The 22516-nt window shown below is 41.1% G+C and overlaps 1 protein-coding gene across 2 annotated transcripts in view; it reads right to left on the reverse strand.

The window, feature by feature from the left end:
• LOC113446945 (armadillo repeat-containing protein 12-like) overlaps positions 1–22516 on the reverse strand; it is an 81869-nt gene that overhangs the window by 50128 nt on the left and 9225 nt on the right. The window lies entirely within an intron of this gene.

Genomic DNA, 22516 nt, shown 5'->3' on the forward strand with positions numbered 1-22516 from the left:
TGCCCTTCCCCCATTTCAAGCATCTTTGAGGCTGGCAATGCTGCAGGGCCTAAACAAAAGAGAAGGTGTTCCACATGTTCAGAGATTTCCAGAATTTTCCTGAAGGAATTCTCTAGCACGCCTCCCATACTTTTAATGTACCAGCAAACCTGCATGGGATTGATTCTCCCTGCAGCATTAGTGCTGTTGGACACGAACGCAGAATGGCCTCCTCTCAAGGTGACTTATGCTCAGCGGTCTTCCAGAAAACTGTTGAGTCCATGTACAGAAGGCTTAGGCAATGTGGCTAACAGCTGTCAAAGCCTAAGGGCCATCACACATCTTCTGGAAGTGATTGTTACATTGTATGAAGAAGTCTGGTCAGCAACATTCTCCTATGAGACTTTCTGGTTTATTTTTGCGTCCATCTCTGCAAATAGAAAAACCCAACCAAACAAGTAATTTAGAGCAGGGCATTATCATAGCTTTGCACAGTCTTCCTTAGCATGGTCTTCACCAAGATGTTTAGGACTGCAAGCCCAAGAACTCCTAACACAGCCACAACAGCCAGGGTTACAAGACCAAGGCAGCTAGAAGATGCCAAACTGAATCAGGCTACACAATGTTTGCTAGGAGCCGGCTATTCTGGGAAGGTGAAGTGAAGCTTCAGGGTCTAGCTCTGATTTGCATGTGGTCTCAGCCTAGGTATTTGTCTAGTTCTAGCAATGGCTAGCCACACATGTCCAGGAAACTTACCAGCCGGGTGTGTATGTGTCTGTGAGACAGAGAGTCAGGGAGGGACACTATTCCTTTGTTGTTCTCTCCTGCTTTAAGTATTCAGAAACATGTTGCCTTTGAACATGGGGGAGGAGAGCACTTAATCCAAGTTCCAACAAATGAACAGAAGGAAATGACTCACCAACAGTTTTTCCCCCCACAAAGACAAGGATATAGGATTGCATACAGTTAGAATGTGGCACTTTATTTCTATAGATGCAAATTTAGACATAGTTTCCATGATTTAAAAGAAATAATACACATCTTACTAAATAAAGATTCCCCTAAGTTGAGTTCAACTCCAGGTGACTGCATGGAAGACACGTCCGCGTTTTCTTGGTAACAATGCTGAAGTGATTGGCCTCAGCCTTCCTCCAAGATTTTTGTTTTGTTTTTGTTTACTTTCTAGAGTATCCTATATTCCCTGGTGGTCTTCCATGCAAACAGTAAACAGGTCAAATGCTGCTTAGCTTTCCTCGAGATCAGCCAAGTTTGGCTAGTGCTGGAAACAGTGACTATATGACCTGAATGCCATGTATTCAGCTTGTTGTCCAGCTGCTAACTATTGATAGATAAGTTCAAGCCTAAATCTTCTCCAAAACAGGAAACTGTCATATTAGCTAAGCTGTGACATCAAGATGCTGTGGTACATGAGCACAGAGAGTGAAGCTTCCAGTAATAACACGAGTGAAAAACAATGATAACTCTGCAGAATCTAGAGGTGGAAGTTCTATTGTGCAAGACCACAGCAGTGTACATCAGCTGAAGCAATTGTGCTTCTACAGTGAAGTTTGCTTTCCCAACCATTTTACTTCTAACTCATCCTCTTCATTATTTTCCGATTGATGTAGCTGCTTGTTACAGTATATTGTGTGTGAGGTTCATTCCATAAATGATTTGATAATTTGTTATCCTGAATATTGTGAGATTTTAACATACGCAAAAGCAACACTTTGTTAAAGAGAGCGAGAGAGAAGATGGGGCAAACTATTCTTCTGGCTTTCAGTTTGGAAACAAATATGGATTTCAATCAGTGTAAATGAAAGCTAAGTCAGTTCCCCAGGAAAGGAAGACTATGTTGAATAAAAAGAAAATAAGAAGTTATGTGACAAGTTAAAGAAAAGCCAATTTATTGTTGCATAAGCTTTCATAGAAAGTGGCAGAGATAATAACGTTGTTTCTTCCATCTGAAAGTCATTAGGCTTCTTTTTCAAAGCTGCTGTGCTGCAGTAGCTAGATTTTGATCACTCTCCAATCTTGTACTTCATAAAAGTGGGCAGCTGCTGAGTTTCTTGAAAAGATTATCTGATCTAGGATAGGCAGAAACCTTTCTTAGAAATATCACGGTAAAGCACTGTCTCTTTGTTTTGCTAGTGTAGCAATTGGCTGCGAGACTGACAGAAATTAAACTGTTGATTTCTCTGTTCTTTACAAAACTCCAGGCATCCCAAAGATGAATAATGTTTCATCTCTATGAATCGGCATTCACAAGAGAATATTGGTTCTGTTCTGTATCTCTGTATCAGTGGTGGGATTCATTTTTTTTACGACTGGTTCTGTGGGCGTGGCTTGGTGGGCGTGGTGTGGCTTGGTGGGCATGGCATGGGAAGGATACTGTAAAATCCCATTCCCTTCCCACCCCACTAATCTGCTTTCCAGCTCCCTTCTCCCGTGCAGGGCAACAAAAGAAGACCCAGCCGATCAGCTGGGACTCAGGAGGCAGAGAATAGATGGGGTGGGGCTGGTCAGAGGTGGTGTTTGCTGGTTCTCCAAACTACTCAAAATTTCCGCTACCAGTTCTCCAGAACTGATCAGAACCTGCTGAATAACATCTCTGCTTTGTATAGATCAGGGGTGTCAAACTCAATTTCATTGAGGGCCACATCAGGGCTGTGGTTGACCTCAGGGATGGGCGTGGGTGACTGGTGGGTGTGGTTAAGTGGGTGGGTGTGGCCAGCTTGGCACCACTCCCCAAACTGCTGGCATGTTTCCTCTTTGCATTGGGTAGACAGGGCCGAAGTCACGCTGGCCCAATGTTTCCTTTTTGCATTGGGTAGACCGGGCTGAAGGGATGCAGGTTGTCTCCTTACACTTTCCAGGACGGTGCTATGGGTTGGATCTGAACACATCGTACCGCAGGCCTTGTATAGACAAACAAAAGGCCTCCAAGGTGAAAGTTGTGCACTAAGCAGTATATCCAAGCATGTAGTAAGCCCCCATGCTTGTCAGCAAAGAGCAATATAATATTTCTTTTAGTACCCTTACAAAAATATGATTCTATCATATTGGCAGCTTAATGACTAAGAAAGTAGTAAATAAGGAGCAGAAAATCCACCACTCAAGTCTTCTCCCATATATATCGGCAGATTACTCTGGAGAAGAATGCAATCTGAGTAGAGATTTCACAGCTTTAAACCCAAATCTAACAGTAAGCATCTACTTTTCATTCCATTTAGCTTTAACTTTGTGTGCAATGTTCCTTATCAGAACAAAACACTCAGGGCACTGCAACAATTTTATTGCACTGTTTATTATCAGTGCAAAGCAAGTCACAAACAAGCCACCGAGTCAGTCATCTTTTATATCAGATTCACGACACTGCAAAACAGACTGCCCAATCAGCCCTAAACCAGTAGTAAAGCCTTCTTGCTCTTCCGCACAAATCTGAAAATCATTTGTATAGGAATCAAGATAATGCAACCCTAATGCAGTAAAGAATTATTTCATTTAGGAAATGACTGGAAGTGCTGTCAGAGAAAAAGAAATCCCAGTTCTTCTGATCACTGGAATTCATACTTCATCTCACATGGCAATTATTTTTTGAATTTCTGCAATACAACCTTCAATCTGGGATATGAGCAATCACTGCTGTCCTTTAGTTCTGTTGTCTTGTGTTACATTATGTTGTTATGTGACAAAAATGCTATTAAGGTGATGCTGTGCTAATCAGTCTTCCTATTATTCAAATCCGCCAGATTGTACAGTGACAACAAAGCTTCCGAGCCCTGTTGCTCCTGTTTCATATCACCAGTAATGGACATGTTTATTTGGTATCTGTGAGTTTTGTAGAGAAATGACAGTCGACAAGAGCTCACTTTCCGGGCCAGGCAGGCCCATAAGGAGTTCTTTATTCCTTCACCTTTTTTTGATCCAAAGCAAAACACAAGTCTTCCCCTTGCTTTCTCATTAAAACAACAAAAGCAAGAAATAAAAAGCAGGCTGTTCCAGCAGCTTATGAGATGACAAGCTGCCTAAAACAATATCCAATTATTGCAACTCTTTTCCCAAGCTTGAATTCCCTGTTCCCAAACTAGGATATTGGGAAGTTGAAAGAAGGATGCCCTCCAATCCTCACCAAGAAATCATTCAACAGAAACTTGAATAAAGCTGCTCCATCTACAGTCACATTCAAGGCTCAAAAAGTTTCCCATTGGCAACAAGCTTCACAAAAGCATTCAGAACAAACTAGGACAAAGCCTCCTGGTAAAACCCCTAGAGCTGATCACCAAAGGGCTCACAAACTCACTGAAATGTTTTCTCATCTGTTACAGCAATAACTGAAAGCTAGCCTCTGGTTCTTCCTAAGTGCTTCTTGATGGGCTTCAGAATCTTGTACAATCAAGTTGACTGTGTCAAACCAGAGGGGGGAAATTGCAATTATATACTGAGATATAACATCCATACAATGCCCCTTTCAAACCTTTCAGAACATCTGTTAGTAGGACTGTTGGAGTTTGCTATTGTCCTTTAGATCAGGGGTCGCCAACCTTTTGGACCTCAGGGACCACCAAACTTATAATTTTAAATCCCAGGGACCACTAACCAGTTATGTGGGCATGGCCTAATTTGTGGGTGTGACTTGGTGGTCATGTGACTGGCTGGGCATGGCTTGTATGTAAATATTATAAATATTTATATAAATATTGAATTTTTTATTTAAAAAAGAGCAACTTTTACCCAGAATCAGGCAAAGCAGGTAGGCAGATTGAGTTACTCAGAGAATCACAGATTCATTCAGAAATCTATCTATCTGCCATTGGCTAGCTCAGACTGTCACATAAAATTTGCTTGCAAGCAAACTCATAAAATTTGTTAGCAAGCAAACTCACAAAATTAACTCACAACATACCATGTATGTAAATATTTATTTTTTTATATAAAAAAGAGCAACTGGTACCCAAAATTGGGCAAAGCAGGCAGGCATATTGAGTTGCTCACAGAATCATTCAATGATCTATCTATTTGCCATCGGCTAGCTCAGTCTCTCAAATTTGCTTGCCGTGAGTCTGTACTGAATAATAGAACCTTCAGTCCTAAGGTAGGTTTGTCTGTGCTTAAAAGGATGCCCATTGTCGCCTCTGCTTTTTATAACAATATTAGAAACACTATTAGACAGAATTAGATCAAACAAAGAAATTAAGGGAACAAAAATTTAAAATCAAAAATACAAATTACAAGCATTTGCGGACGACATGGTATTTATCATAGAAGAACCAATAGATTTGGGACCAATATTATTAAATGAAATTGATAAATTTGGTAAATTAGCAGGGTTAAAAATTAATAAAGAAAAGACTAAAATGTTAGTTAAAAACTTAACAAATAACAGACAAAAAGAATTAGAGGAAACAATGGGATTACAAATTGTAAATAAGATTAAATATCTAGGCATATGGTTAAGATCTAGAACTTCAACCTTGAAGAAAGACAATTACACCAAAATAGTACAACAAATTGGAAGGAATCTGGAAAATTGGAGTAAAATGCAAATCTCATTATTAGGTAGAATAGCTATGATCAAGATGAATGTTTTATCCAAAATGTTATACTTATTTCAAATGATTCGGGATATTATTAGATAGCATTTTTTAAAGATCTGGACAAAATTGCTATGAAATTCATTTGGGTAGGAAAAAAAACAAGAATTAAAAAAAATTACCTACAAGATAATAAAAGCAGAGGTGGCTTTGGACTTCCTGCCTGGGAGACCTACTACAGAGTGACGGCGCTAGTGTGGATAAAGGATTGGATCAAATTGGAAAACAAAAGAATTTTAACATTAGAGGGCCATGATTTACAAATAGGGTGGCACGCATTTCTGTGGAACCCAAACAATAAAAGCCATTCATATTTCTATGGACATACTCTGCATAAATCTCTCATTAAAATATGGACAGGTATTAGGAGGAATCATTACACTAAAATTCTGAGGTGGTTATCAACAATGGAGGCAATGTTTCATCCCAACACAATGGATATCAGCAAAAAGCTTAAATACCATCAAATTTTAGATAATGAAGTAAAGCTTAAATCGATTCAAGAATTAGAAACCCAAGAAATAATTATGGATCTTTGGTCCTATTTCCAAATAAAAATGAGATATGATAGGGACTTAAAAGAAATGATATGATAGGGACTAGAAACAAAAGACACTCATTTGATAAAATACTTTCAGGCCCAGAAAAAAATATGATATCTAAATTATACAATTACTTATTAGAATACAAATTGGCTGAGGAAATTGTGAAAGGACCAATGTTAACATGGGCAAAAAATTTCGGTCATAATATAGATCTAGACGATTGGGAAGAAATTTGGCAAAGGAATCTCACTTTAACAAAATCAGTATCCTATAAGGAAAACCTATATAAAATGATATACAGATGGCATCTGTCACCCTCTAGACTAGCAAAACTATATCCAACAGCAAACCCGAGTTGTTGGAAATGTAAGGGAAAACATGGTACCTTCTTCTACCTTTAGTGGACATGCTCAGAGGTTAAAAAATTTTGGGTAAGGACCAAAATTTGGACAGAGGAAATTATCGGATTGGAGTGGAAACCTGAATTGTATCTCCTGGCAATAATCAAAGGGGAGTATCCTCCCAAAGTAAGATATTTGATTATTCGTCTACTAACAGCGGCATGAATCTCACTGGCACAATATTGGAAAATGCCCAATCTATCACCTATACGTATTACTATTCAGAAAATTTATGAATGTGCCAAAATGGTGAGGCTTACACTAAAACTAAAAGGGAAAGATGATCCTGAATATAACTTGATTTGGGATAAATGGTACAACTGGACAGACCATAAGAAAAAGAATGTATAAAATAAATGAACCTAGGAAACATATCACTACATATATATCAAAAGACAGGAATTTATAAAATATTAGCTTTATTTCTTTTTCTCACCGAATAAGCTTTATGAAGGATTTATTTATAAAATAACAGCTATAATCCAACAATAACAATAGATTATTAATTAATATTTATTAAATAGTATTTAGTTTATAAGGGATAAGGGATATTTGCCATTCAATATCTGTTATGAGTTATTTAAACCACTATCAAATGTATTAGAGAGAAATATGATTTCTGCTGATGTCTGTTGATTTATTTGTATGATTACTACCTTTTACTCTTGTATACTTGTATATTTGTATATTTTAATCTTTTGTATTAAATAAAGTATTAAAAAAAAATCTGAAGATCTAAAGACTAGCTAGAAAGTGAGAAATCCAACCATTTCCTGCTTCCTAGCTAATCTAAATCTCCCAGCACAGCAGAATTTGCTGGTTAAGAAATGAATGGGCGGGGATGGTTCCCGCAGGCCAAGTGGGCAGCACAGCCTTGTATTTCTGCACAGCTTGGATAAATTGCTTTGGGAGGGGGTGCTCTTCGACACACCAAAATTTTCTCGCGGCCCACCAGTGGGCCGCAACCCACCAGTTGACAAACACTGCTTTAGATAGCTTAGAAAATAGGAAGGGAAGGAAGGGAATAGGCTGTAAAATCAGGCCAGTTTGAACGTGATATTCCTCAAGTTACAACCATAATTGAGCCCAAAATTTATGTTGTTAAGTGAAACATTTGTTAAGCAAATTTGCCCCATTTTACAACTTTTCTTGCCATAATCGTTAAGTGACTCACTGCATTTGTTAAGTTAGTCACACAGTTGTTAAGTGAATCTGGTTTCCCCACTGACTTTGCTTGTCAAAAGGTTGCAATAAGTAATCACATGACCCCGGGATATGCAACTGTTATAAATATGAGTCAGTTGCCATGCCTCCACATTTTGATCCTGTGACCATGGCGATGCGACAATGGTCATAATAAGTGTGAAAAACGGGCATAAGTCACTTTTTTCAGTGCCATTGTAATTTTGAACAGTCACAAAGTGAACAGTTGTAAGTTTGGATAACCTGTAATGGCTTCTGCAAATGGGCAATATAGTTATAACCAGTGGTGGGATTCAGTCGGTTTGCACCGGTTCACAAGAACTGCTTGTTAACTTCCTGAGCAGTTTGGTGAACTGGTTGTTGGAAGAAATCATGAGGCAGAGAACCATTTGTTAAATTACTTGAATCCCACCACTGGTTATTACAGTTAGGAGGTTCTGCAATGAAAATAGCATAACACACTTACCCATTTTAAAAATTGGATATAGAAACAGGTCCTGATCTTTCAAATTATTAGCAATTCAATATTTACACACCTTGGCTTCCACTTTCACTCATAAAAGTTTTATGACTGGCTTAACTGAGATTTCCTATTTCTACTTACAGAGCTATTTTGGAAAAGTACTGACAAAGCTATGAAATGTAAGCCTGTGTCACCAATCAGATACACTGTTTTCTCATATACATGGCTATTGAGTGCTTTGATAGAAAAAAAGCATTTTCATAGCTTATTTTCTTTTTTCCCTCTTCAGAGTTAACATATAGGGGGAAAAGCTTCAGATGCCCTATTTCTCATTCAGTCAAAAGTAAGGACTAGGAAATGTGTGTTGTTTTCATCTCTAGAATTATGCATCCATATTGTGAAGGACCCCATCATTTCCGGTTCCTTTCCAAGCATTGGAGATCAAGCAAAGGCTCAAGTATTAATATATAAGGCTCAAGTACCAAGATATAAAAACAGATAAAAATATAATTCTTTCAAGTAATAATTTCCATTACAAAAGAGCCTAAAGGATATTTTCTTCTTATTCTTATTGGAACTGTGTGCTGATGTACATAATGTATAGCAGAAACTGAATTGCATGCATATAATGCAAAATGGATCTTTTGACACCTTACTTTGTAGAAGTGAGAAACTATATCAGTGCAAGTTTCCCCTTTTTATCCTGCACTTTAATCTCTTTAAATGTAGCCTGTTTATTTCAATGGAAACTGTTAACTTTTAGAACTGAATTTGCTGATAAAAACACTGATAAAAATGCTTATAATTGTCCTGTTAAACAACTATAACAACTGTAGGCCATTCTGCACAAAACCATCCAAGCTAAGTAGATAACCAAAACCAAACATGGAAAATGTTATCCCCTAATTAATGGCATAATGTCCTTATTCTTTTTTCCCCATACCCCCTGCCCCAAACAGCAATATTGAATTTTCCCCAAAGCAATCCAGCATCACAAGCATGCTCATTGGCTGCTTAGCTGGAAATTGTCTAGACAAAGATTTATTAGTAAAGTTTTCCAAATGCATGAAAAACATATGGGAACAGTCAGGTGAAGAACCACCCCATGCTGTCCTCATGATACCACTGACTGAATGTAATATGCACCAAATGTTTTTCTGATCCTTTCAAAACTGTAGGGCAGATGTGTTCTGAGGGTAGATACGAACATTTAATTGCCTATAAACTTATAAAGAATGCTAGCATTGCACTTGCAGAGGGAAGTCTTTAATGGGGTGGGGCACTGGTGCTGACTAAAAGGATCTCCATGTGTTTAATGAAATGGTACAGTCTCATGAGAAATGGATTACGTGCCTTTCCTGAGCATTTTAATCAGCTCTAAATGTTCTGGAGCCACAGAGTCATGAAATAACCATGGTAACGCTACTGCTGGTTTCAGTTGTGGTACCTGAATACTGAAAGGTAGATAATGAAACACCAGTTTTTAACTAAAGTCTTTGCAGCAATTCTGGAAAAGCTTTGGTGACCAAAATAGTGTCATGCTGTTGTGAGTATATATATTGATTGGGAACAAACGGAAAGCCATTTAATGATAAAACCTTCACCATAGATAGTTTGTTGGCCAAGTGTAAATGAATAATTTACTTTAAAAAAAAACCTGAATTCCTATTCAATTAATTACATTAGACTTATTCCTTCTTGCTGCATGCATATTATTATTGTTACTAGATTGTTATTCCTTCTCTCTCCCTTCTATATAGTATGTGCCTTCACATTGTCCTCTGTATAATAAAACTCGTTATATCCCATATCTTTTTATGACAGTTTTCAAATTGGCTTTGTACACAGGACTTAGCCACAAGCTGTGAAAGCTGAGTTTCTAAGTGGCTTATTGGAGAGGATTTGTTTTTCACTGATGTTACCTGATGCTAACTGACTTTAAGTAAGTGGGAGTAATCAGAGATTGACTTATCTATTGATGCTACCAGAAAGGATCTCAAGATATGTCTTCCATCTTGCATAATGGCAGTCGCAACCGATAGCTATGTAAATGGGATGATAATGCAAGAGGTATAGCCAATGACACAAGAATATGGAAAATCTGAAGAAAGGAATTAATAAAAGGCGAAAGCACTGACGGAACAATCTCATACGGAAAACTGATAAAATGCTTAGTTTGGCTGTCTTGGAAATAAGAAGAAAAAAAGAAAGGATGGGTTCACAGCTTGAAAAAAATGTATGGATTATAATAAGTAATGAAGAGGCTGCAAAAGTGCTCTGCTTCAGTCTTTTCCCAAAGGAAAGCTACCATATATTCAAATAAACCAGTATAGAGCTATGATACAAGAAGAGAGAGGCAGTCTTTTTCTTTCTTTCTTTCTTTCTTTCTTTCTTTCTTTCTTTCTTTCTTTCTTTCTTTCTTTTCTTTTCTTTTCTTTTCTTTCTTTCTTCCTCCCTTCCCAGTAGGGTGACTTTTAAGGACACCAAGGTCAAGGAACATAAGCCAGTTTGATATAGTGCTTAAGGTACCAGGCTAGAAAATGGGAGATCATGAGTTAAAGTCCCATCTTAAGCACAAAGCCATCTGGGTGATTTTCAGTCTTAGGAAGGAAACAATAGCAAGACACTTCTGAAAAATCTTGCCACGAAAATTGCAGGTATTGTCCAGATAGTGTTTGAGATTTGGACATAAGTGAATGGAAGAAAGAAAAAAAGAGTTCAAGGGGGAGAGGGGCATTCTGTTATGCTTTCTTCTTTCCCAGAGCTGAGTAGCTATAATACCTCTGCTACTTCCTTCTCAAGGTCATGGACCTTTGCCACGAGGGGCTTTATAGAAGGTGCACCTATAGCACATGCAATGCTCTAGGAAATCACTGGCAAACAATACAACTTGCATGGGAGAGAACCTATATAATTTTATCAAGGCTGCTTGCAGGTATTGATACACTGCTTTCCCATATTCATTCTAGACCAACTGTAGCTTTTAACTGGCATTCAAATACAGCCCATTGCAATATCCACTGATTAAAGTGGCTTTTGAAGTTATGAGGCATTAGAGATCATAAGAAGGGACTTCCGATTCAGGAAAGGGGTACAGATCTGTGCAAAGATGTTCCTGGCCACAGTTGCCAGGATCTGTGAAACAAGGAAGATACCCTAATTGTACACCAATTGTACCTGGGAAGTATCACCCCATGAAGTATTAAACATGAAAAGTCTGGGTCACTCAAAGAAACAATGAACCCCTAGTCACTCAGTTTTGTCAGGGTTGAGCTTAAGCCTGTTCTTCTCCATCCAGACCCCAAGAGCCTGTAAGTGCTGGGACAAATGGGCCACCACTTGTCTCAAACCTAGTCTACCTCCTAAAGCAGGGGCTGTGGGCCAAATCCGGCCCATGGGGTGCTAAGATCTGGCCTGTGGAGCTGCCCTGGAAAGAGTGACAGACTGGCCCACAGTGCCTTGTACACGGTCCCCCGAGCTCCATTTTTACTGGCAGAGGGCTGCAGAAGGCTGTCACGGACAAAAACGGACATTGAGCTGACCATGCCCACCCTGGCTACACCTACTCCTGGCCTCTGAGGTCAAACACAACCCTGTGCGGCCCTTAATAAAATTGAGTTTGACACCCCTGTTTATAGCAAAAATAGTGCCTTTACATTATACCGACCAAGATCTGATGCTGCTAGCATTGACTAAATGGGATGAACTGAGTTCATGTGAGTCTTTATTAGCTGGAAAGTTCCTTGATTCACCCCATCACCAGAGATAAAACATCTCAACATTCTGACTAAGGTTGACTTATGAAGATGGTTATATTGTGATTGAGGCAACCTGAAAGCTCCAAAGAGGGAAATATCAGAAGGATACAAACAGTATTGGCTGAGAAGGAGGTTACAAAAGCCTGCCCACAGCACATTTAATTAGAGTTTGAGTAATGATTGCTTCAGTTTTGCATCTGCTCCCTATTCAGCTGGAGGTGGAAGACAACAATTCTGCGGCATGTATTTTGATCACCACTCAATTGTTTTAACGTAAGTATTAACAAGATGTCAGAACAGGGAGATCTTACATAATGTATGTGTTGGTGCAATGCACAGGCAACAATAGGGTAAGTTAAGGAAGTTGTGGCTGCCTCAACAGAGAAAGTCTTGGCATTAAACTTATACAAATTATTTTAATCTAGATCCACGGTTGTGAAACTATGGCACAATGCCACAGGTGGCACGCACACCCCTATCTGTGGGCACATGTGCCGTTGCCCCAGTTCAGCTCCACTGTGCATGCGCGCACACCTCCCGCCAACCAGCTGGCCTTTGGGTCTCTGCCATGCATGCACGGGAGGCAGGGCACATGCACGGGGATGGGGGCGCATGAGTGGGGTAGGGGTGCATGCGTGGAACAAGACACATGCGTGGGGCATGCATGGGCACACATGCATGCCTGTACGAGGGCCATGGACATGCACGAGGGGTGCATCTTGCATTTTGGGAATGCACATGCGCATGCTTTGGGCACTCAGGGCTGAAAAGATTTGCCATCACTGATCTAGATGAACATCTTCTTTACTTTTTAATTGATACCAGCAAATAGGAATTTGGAAAGACGTGAGAATGCAAAATGGGCATACAAATTTGTCTTTTGAGACATAGGAACAGTCTAGATGACAGGGAAAAAAATTTCACAACAGGCCCAAAACTTTAAAAGCAGGAAGAAAAGGTGTGCTTATTTCATACTGGTGTGGGAGTTCTGTCTGTTGACTCTCTGCCTAAATAATGAAATTATCAGCATTGCCACACAAACACACATATTATTATTTAAAACAATTTGTATAGGAAAGTTTCAGCCTTATCTCCATGTCCTAATCACCTTATATGTTCTTAAGTAGAAGTGCACTTCCATTGCAACCCTTAACATTTTGCTTCCCAATACATTGTTTTGTTCTCATCGTACAACACACTTCATGAGCCTTGCATATAACATCCTGTTTATAGGAAGAAACATTTCTTTAGTGGCAATGGTAGGTTAGGCACCATATAAACAATAGATATAAAATTGTTGCTGTTATGTCCTGAGGACTCAAGGAGTTCTCACTCAGGTCCACTCACTTTGTGTGGGCGATATTCCCCCATTCCCATTGGTTGGTTCTCCCCAGCAGCCAGCTATAAAAGCAGGCTGCGGGGTCCAACTGGTTGCTGATTGCTGCGAGCCAGTTCCAGGCTTGGCAAGCACGGTCAGCCCTTTATTTGTAAAATAAAGTACTGTTGCACTCATGCTCTGGTTCAGCCTCTCATTGCTCAAACTTAACACTGGCGACGAGGATGGGATGGCTACCAGATGCACCTTGCAACCGCTGAGTCACTAGCCACCGATCCGCAGCCCAGAGAGAGCGGTCAGCTAACTAAACGAGCGATCAAAAAGAGCAAACGCAGATCCGCAGCCAGAGAAAGCGGTCTGAGTCAAAGTTAGAAGCGTCTGTAGCCGCTTGTTAGCCCTTCACGGGAAAGTGAAGCGCTGCGAGCCGCAGCCGCTCTGCATTTGGCGCGAAATTCAAACGGTGTCATTTGAATTTCGAACCAGTAGGAATCACAGCACAGCGCTGTAGAGAGTCACTAACGCCCACTTTTTTGGCGCGAATCCAGACACCTCCAACGGCTGGCAGCCAACGTGGTAACCCAGAGAGAAAGAGAGGTTAGCAAAAAACCTCTCCAGAGCTGATATCACTAGTAACTCACGAGCGCTCGTAGTCCCAGAGAGATTTTTCTGCAGGTAGCCCAGCCGTTCCAGCACCATGAGTTCCAACCCAGTATTCCCAGCGTTTAAACCAGACGAAGAGAAGTGGGAATCGTATAAGAACCGTTTCAATCATTACATCGATGCGGTCGGCCTGGCGGACGCGGGAGAGCATCGGAAAAATCCTATTTCCTAATCTACTGCGGAGCCACCGTTTACGATACCGCCGCAGCACTCGTAGCGCCGAGAGAATTGAAAACGTCCGTGGTCGAGTTGCTTGAGATCCTCACTAACCACTACGCCCCAGGCCTTCACAAATCGCCAGGAGGTTCACGTTCCGTATGAGGAAGCAATCAAGTAAGGAGACCATCAATCAATATATGGCCGCCCTCAGAACAGCAGCCCTGCACTGCGGGTTTGGAACATACCTGGAGGACATGCTCCTCGATCAATTAGTTTGTGGGGTCAAGGATCTCAACCTACAGAGGCGACTGCTAGCCAAAAAGACCTCAACCTTGCGCAAGCGGTAGAGGAGGCCCTAGCAGCCGAGCTAGCAACGAACTCAGCCACCGAAATTCAGGGCCCAAGTGCCAAGCTAGCATCGTTCCCAGTCCATTCGAAGAGGTGGAAGCGGAGGAAGCCCACAATGATGAGAACGATTCCATCGCCTCACCAATGACAGACGGTCGCAGGTAGGGGCCAAACAAGAATACACCGGTCCACCCAAGCACATCACGCTGTGCCTAGCCTGTGGGGATCACATCAAGGGCCACCTGCAAGTTTAAAGGAGCCGTTTGCAACAACTGCCATAAGAGGGGGCACATTGCGAGAGTCTGCCAAGCCCCCAAAGCGCTGCACACAGACCCCCGTCCTCGCACTCGGGACCACAGAGGCAAGTATTAAACTGTCGCACGCACCGCCTTGCCAGGCGTACTTGCCACACTGTTAGTAAAATTTCTCTCTCCGTTTCCCTAGAAGGTAAACCGTGCCACATGGAGGTGGACACAGGGTCAGCGCTCTCAATAATCTCGTGGAACACCCTCAAGAGACTCCACCCCAGCCTATCTACTACCCGGCTTCAGAGATGCCAGTTCGGTCTGAAGGACTACCAGGGAAGGCCATTCCCGTGATCGGCAGAGGCAAGTTCTTTGTCAGTTTTAGAGCTTTTAAAGGCCACCTACCTCTAGTGGTAGTTAACGGCAATCTACCCACCTTATTGGGGCTCGATTGGTTTCCCACCTCGGCCTAGGGTTAACAGGAGTCCATGCTGTCTCAACCTCAGACACTGACTCCTTATTCGCTGACTACGCAGATGTGTTCAGCGAGGAGCTGGGGTGTTATAATGGAACCCCCATCTCGTTCACCGTTGACCCCCAGGCAGTCCCAATCAGATTAAAACCCGTGAGAGTTCCATTTGCTATTCGACCAAAACTAGACGCTGAATTGGATAAACTACTAAAACAAGGGGTCATTGAGCCAACAGATTTCGCCAAGTGGGAGACGCCATTGTCACACCCTCAAAAAGATGGTAGCCTGAGAATTTGCTCGGACTACAAGACAACAATCAATAAATATTTACAAGTTAGCGCCTACCCGTGCCCGTCATTCAGCACTTATTGCACACATTCGAACCGGGCAGTATTTTTGCTAAATTGGACATGTCTCAAGCATATCAACAGTTCCCTGTTGATAACCAAACAGCGGAACTTCAGACCATCGTCACTCACAGGGTGCCTTCCGATGCAAGTGTCTCCAATTTGGCGTAAGTGTTGCCCTTCGGGTATTTTTCAATCCCTCATGGAGCGGATTTTACAGGGCCTCCTGGTGTAGTACCCTACTTGACGACATCTTGGTCTCGGCCAGGGACAGACCCCAACTCTTCCAGAGAGTGCGAGCAGTGTTAGAGAGGTTCAGACAGCATGGCCTCAAGTTAAAGAAAGAAAATGCGCCATTGCCACTAGACAGGTGGACTTTCTGGGTTATAAAATTGACGCCTCTGGCATTCACCCCCTGGAGTCCAAGGTCAGGGCGATCCACGAAGCTCCCACACCGACCTCCAAAACGGAGCTACAAGCTTTCTTGGGGCTCCTAAACTTTTATGCATCCTTTTGCCCCATAAAGCCTCAGTAGCCAAACCCCTACACAGATTACTAGACAAAAAGTCACCGTGGCACTGGGGGCACAAAGAAGACCAGGCGTTTAACGCGCCAAATCACTACTACGCCAGAGGCAGTGCTCATCCAATTCGACCCCAACCTTCCTTTAGTACTGGCAGCAGACGCATCCCCTTTGGAATTGGGGCGGTCCTTAGTCACCGACCGCCAATGGCGCCGAGGCCCCCATCGCTCTTTTTCTCCAGGACGCCTCGGCCACGGAGCGAAATTACAGCCAAATAGACAAGGAAGCCCTAGCAGCTGTTGCAGCCGTGAAAAAGTTTCATTAATTCCTTTTGGCCACTTCTTGAACTGGTCACCGACCATAAGCCCTCCTGGGCCTACTGGCGGCGACAAGCAGACACCTCAAGTCCTCTCCCTCGGATGACAAGGTGGACGCTTTTCCTAGCGCCTACTCATACAAACTTATCCACCGCCCGGGCAAAACTCTATCCCACGCTGACGCGCTCAGTCGCTGCCCCTTACCCGCCCGGCTGAAGACCCAGCTCCTGTCAATGCCATTTTTGAAATCACCCAGTTGGACCTGCCCATCACCGCCCTTGACATCGCGCCGCCAAAACCAAGGCAGACCAAACGCTCGCCCAGGTGCTCGACTGGGTGAGGAGGGTGGCCGGGAGGCAATGTTGATAACAAATTCGCACCCTTTAAGACTCGCATGCAGGAGCTGTCCAGTTTGCAGGGTTGTTCACTGTGGGGCACTCGAAGTGGTCATTCCGACCGCCTGCACTCCGAGTCCTGAGGCGTTGCACGAGGGACACCCGGCATTGTGAGAATGAAGGCGTTGGCACGCAGCTACGTGTGGTGGCCGGGTCTAGACGAGGACATTGTCAATTGGGTAAGTTCCTGCAGCATTTGCCAGGAATCCCGTCCTGCTCCCCATCGCCACCCCTACCAGATGGGGAGAGCGCCAGCGCCCCTGGTCTAGAATCCATATCGATCTGGCTGGCCCGTGCATGGAAAGATGTTCCTAGTGGTCGTGGACGCTTATTCCAAATGGATAGACGTGGCACAGCTATCCACGACCACCACACTAGCAATCACCAACGTGTTAACGCGCCTGTTGTTACACATGGACTACCCGACTCCTTGGTCTCCGATAATGGCCCACAGTTCGCATCAGTAGAATTCAGCCATTTTGCATCCAACCTAGGCATTCGCCACATTTTCACAGCCCCATTTCACCCTGCGAGTAATGGGTTGGCTGAAAGGCCGCCAGGACCACCAAAGAGGCCCTCGCTAGGTTTGGCAGAGATGACTGGCACCACAAACTCTCACGGTTCCTGATGAGCCAGCACTCAACCCCTGTGCAGTCACCAATAAGTCCCCAGCGGAACTTCTGATGGGCCGGCGCCTGAGGACTGTATTAGATAGACTGCACCCACAATACTGCCTGACTCTCCCTCGCTTCCACTTCGGGGTTAGACATTTTATGTTACAGGAGCCGATATTCGCAAGGAATTTCGCTGGGACCCACTTTGGATTCCGGCGAGGTCATCGCCGTCACCGGGCCAGATCGTATAGAGTCAGGCTGGAGGATGGTCGCGCCTGGAGGAGACACATAGACCAACTCAGAAGGCGCCTCAGCAACCTCGCAAACAAGAATCCAGAGTCTCCAGTCGAAGGGGAACCGCCTCATCCGCCACCCAGCCACACCGCACCCAGTGACCAGTCTGCGCCAGCGGTCGTTCCGGTCAGCCCAAACTCGGACAACAGTGCCCAGAGAGTTGACCAACCGGATCCAACCCACAAGAGCTCGACCCCAGAAACCAACCCGGTGGTTTCCGAGGATGCCCAGTCCAGAGAGTGTTGGCGACACTATGCCAGCTCAACCGTCACAGACTGATACCGAACAGTCAGACAATGTTCCCAATTGCGCCGCTCCGGGCGCCAACACAAACCCCCATCTACCTCAAGGACTATGCGTGTTCGCATCTGGGGGAAGGGGTGTTATGTCCTGAGGACTCAAGGAGTTCTCACTCAGGTCCACTCACTTTGTGTGGGCGATATTCCCCCATTCCCATTGGTTGGTTCTCCCCAGCAGCCAGCTATAAAAGCAGGCTGCGGGGTCCAACTGGTTGCTGATTGCTGCGAGCCAGTTCCAGGCTTGGCAAGCACGGTCAGCCCTTTATTTGTAAAATAAAGTACTGTTGCACTCATGCTCTGGTTCAGCCTCTCATTGCTCAATCTTAACAGTTGCCTTCCAGAAGATGTCAAGAACTAGACATATAAGATTGGAATTAAAGAAAACTACTAAGGATTGAATGTTGTAATATTGAATGAAGAGAGAAGTATCAATTGGGAATATAAAAATGATTACACCTTTACTTCCATGATTATAATTTTGCTAGACATGGATAACCTACTCAAATAAATATTACTTTCTCAAAAAAAATTGTAAGGAAGATATTAGCAGCATATCTGTTGCAGATGCCGCTATCTTTAAAATGGAATAACTCTCTGTGTTGGGAATCCTAAAGAAAGCCAGCAGAATGCAAAGAGCAGTATCAAGGGGAAAATGTTTGATCAAAGTTTGTTCTAGGGTTCAAGGGAAAAGGCTACAACATTTGTCACAAAATTCAGAGGATTAGAAAGAGTAGTCAATGGATGGGTGATTTTAAGGAATAGGAAGCTATTGGAGTTAGACATGATTTAAGATTTGGGTGACACAGCTATCTATGAAATGATAAATTTAAGATTAATTTATATTTAAAAGTTATTTTGTTAGAATACCATACTGAGAATTTGGAATAAATTTAAAGCAAGATTGTCTCCTAAAATCTCTTTATGACTGCCGCCCCAAGGCAGCTTTTTTTTCAGAAGAGATATGATGATTATACAAATTTGATTGACTTATCCTGATCTACTGATCTTCACTGAAAGAGAACCTAGATTAAAAACAAGAGTTGGAAAGGAGGTTATATTTGTCAATAGTTTGCCTATGTACAATTGCCAGCAAGATTTACACTGGATAAAAATATTTCTTTTTGCAGATGAAAAAACAGAATTTAAAAGAAACTTGTATACTAATGGCAACCATCTCATTGCCAAGGAATATAAATTGTTCTTGAAAATGAATCAGGAGGATGAATATGTTAATGAGTGTATGATTAAATGGGCAAAAAAAATGGATATAATACTATGCTCAATTACTGGAAAATGTGGATTAACAGATGACAATTTATTTATAATATGAAAGAAATTTTTTATAAAATGATATATCTTCTGACTTCTGAAAAATTGTCAAAGATGTATACAATAAGGGAATATCACTTGAGTGTTGGAAATGTAATCGATGTGAAAATGCTTTTTATCATCTTTGGTGTACATGTAAGACTGCCAAGTAGTATTGGGATCAGATATGTTGTTTGATTCAGAAAATATTAAAAATGAATGTAAAATTGAAACTGGAAGCTTTTCTTTTCGGTATCACAGATAAGCAGATTGAAAGAAAGCCTGGGATTTTGTTTCAATATATGACAGTAGTGGCAATACTTTTATATGCACAGAGATGAAAACAAATTCCCACTGAAGAGTGGATTCTGAAATTAATGGAATTGGCAGAGATGGAAAAACTGACGGTTTGATGAAAGACGAAAGCTTATCTTGCTTCATTGGAGACCACATTTGGACTTCTTGCTTCAGAAAGATAAAAAACAAAGTTTTTATTTTAGGATTCACTGATTAGATCTGTGTATATTTCAATGTTATCATTAGACCTGTTCTCTCTCTCTCTCTCTCTCTCTCTTGCTTCTCTCTGTCTCTCTCTCTTCCTTCTCTCTCTCTCTCTCTCTCTCACTTCTCTCTCTCTCACTTCTCTCCTTCTTTCTCTCTCTGTCTCTCCCCTTCTCTCTCTTCCCTTCTCTCTCTCTCTCTCTCTTTTCTCTAAGAATATCAAGAGTTCATCTGAGAAAGGATGGGGAAATGCTAAGAGGATACAAAATAAAAGCGAAGCACTGAAAATGAGAACATTTGAATAGATTGATTAAAAAAAGAGAAGAGAAAGAAACCTTTCAACATTAATATATACTTATTCTTGAACTTTCTGTTCCAGTCATTTTACATGATTAAATTAAAAATTAAGACACATCATAATTTCAGTGAACATTCAATGAAAGCAAAGATACAATTATAAAAAAAAAAATCTATACTGGATATGTCACAAAATTACTATTCCAGTTCTCTGAAACAAATGAACATTGCCTCTGTGTCTGCAGTAATGATTCACCCAGAAAACTAACCAGACAGTTTTGTATATTTACTATTGAAGGAAACAAGAGCAAGGGGCCTTAGTCAGGGGTATTCTTGCTTTACCGGATATATGACCTGCGGTAGCCCCTCACTAATTGACTGACCCTTTTTATGTTTCCTGTAATTGTTTCCTGTTTCTACAGATTGCCATAGGAACTAGGATGCTTCATTTGGACATATATAGAGCATTGAGTTGGGTGGAAGATGGGAGATTTATGTAGTTATAATAAATGCTTGTGATTCATCCAGATTTTAGAAACCATTGTTTTAGAAATCATTGTTCCAATGGAATGGGGCAGATTTCCACTAGAATGCCTGATAATAAATGTGTGTGTTTATGAGTATTTGTGTGAAGGAATACTTGCATCACAAACTGGGGCTTCCCTATACCTGCTGACTCCTTGTAATAGAGTCTTAAAGGAAATTTCTGCATAAGCATGCCAATACACAGTTGGATGCCAGCTATAATATTGATGGAATCATAGGTCTGAATATTTATTTGAGTCTGCATTATCTTAAATCCTGTGCATGCCTCATATGGTTTTGCCACCCACTAAGAATGCCTATAGAGTCTTTGTAACACTTTTAGTCACTTTTATAACGAAGATGTCAGTGGTTGACAGCTTGATTTGCAGGGGGGCAAATGTTTGTGTCTATTTATCTGTTTATCTGTCAAAAAATGAACCTGATAGGGAGATGTGTGAGAGAAAAAATGTGAGAGATAAAAATAAACAGTTAAGCAAGAAGCAAACAAACTGGTAATTATTTTCATCACAAACAATGTTGTCAATTAATATTCTGAGACATAACTTTATAGAGATGAAAGCCAAAAAAACAAATATAATATAATATATACTATAATATATACTAATTAAATGATTTGTTTCCTCAAACTTTTCTGTTCTATTTCTTTAGCCAAAACAACTGAATTTTTAGTGTGTGCAAAAGAAAGCTGTTTTCTTATTTTGCTTTGTGTACCTCTTATTTATTACTATTTTTAAACTGTACCATGATGAGATTTAGTCCCAAATGAAACAACTAATAGCAGCCCCCATCAGCAACTATAGCAGCTCATTTTTTAAAAAAAATCAGATATATTTCTAAATGCAGCCATTCAATAAATTGATCATGGTTTGCAGAACAAGAAGATTGGGACAAAGAAGAAGCCATCTTTAATGATCAAATAATTTTAAGGGGGGGGGGAGAAAATGGGGAAAAGAAAGGTTTAAGACTAGAAAAAACAACCAAAAAGAAGAAGAAGAATTTGAAAGATATATAATATTAGAAAGCAACAGAAGAGGGGATTACAGATGAGAGAGTTAGAAGTAGAGAGACGAGGGGGTAAAGGGGGGAGGGAGAAGACGAGGGGGGAAGAAGGCAAGGAAAAGAAGTTGTAAAAGACGGAAACAAGAAATGGAGAAACAGGGAAAATATATAAGGATTGTAACCATAAACTTGTTTAGAGATAATGGGTGAAAATTTAATTGCAAAAGGGATTCTGCAAAGGTACATAAGATAGCATTGTTATATTATAAACAGAAATAATTTTAGAAAATATGATTAAAATGATGGATAAAATATTTACTGTAATGTAGTTGAATGTTTGGTAATAAATAAATGAATTAAAATGATTGAGAGAATTAAATGGGAACATTTTTCATTATTAGTAATGATTTATAAAAATATAAGTGAGAAATACAGGAAAAAAAGAATTAACTATGGAAAGTTTATAAGTCTTCCCAAGGAAGTATGATATTTAATTGAAAAGAAATGTTAAAGATGTTAAGATTTTAATGAATATTAATGATAGAATTGAATTGGAATGGAATGTGTGCTTTATTTACATATATATATATATATATATATATATATATATATATATATATATATATATATATATATATATATATATGTTTTCTGAGGTTCTCATGGGTATTTATATGTGGATCTTTGGTTGTTCGGGTTTTCTCCTGCATAAGATTTGAAGTATCTAGGCAACGCGTTTCGATGAAGTCTCATTCATCATCTTCAGGCTTCTGTCTCCGCTCTGTGCTTCTCAGAGTAATGTGAGATTGCAGCTGCTTCCTCCTTTAACTGCCAGTGGGGTGGGACTTGATTGGGTGGGGGCTTGGCTGTGTTCTGATTGGGTGGGGGTGTGTTCTCATTGGTAGAGGGTTTG

Source organism: Pseudonaja textilis, chromosome 3 (assembly GCF_049901715.1).
Source record: "Pseudonaja textilis isolate UNSWEBS1 chromosome 3, rPseTex1.2, whole genome shotgun sequence".
NCBI classification, from domain to species: Eukaryota; Metazoa; Chordata; class Lepidosauria; order Squamata; family Elapidae; genus Pseudonaja; species Pseudonaja textilis.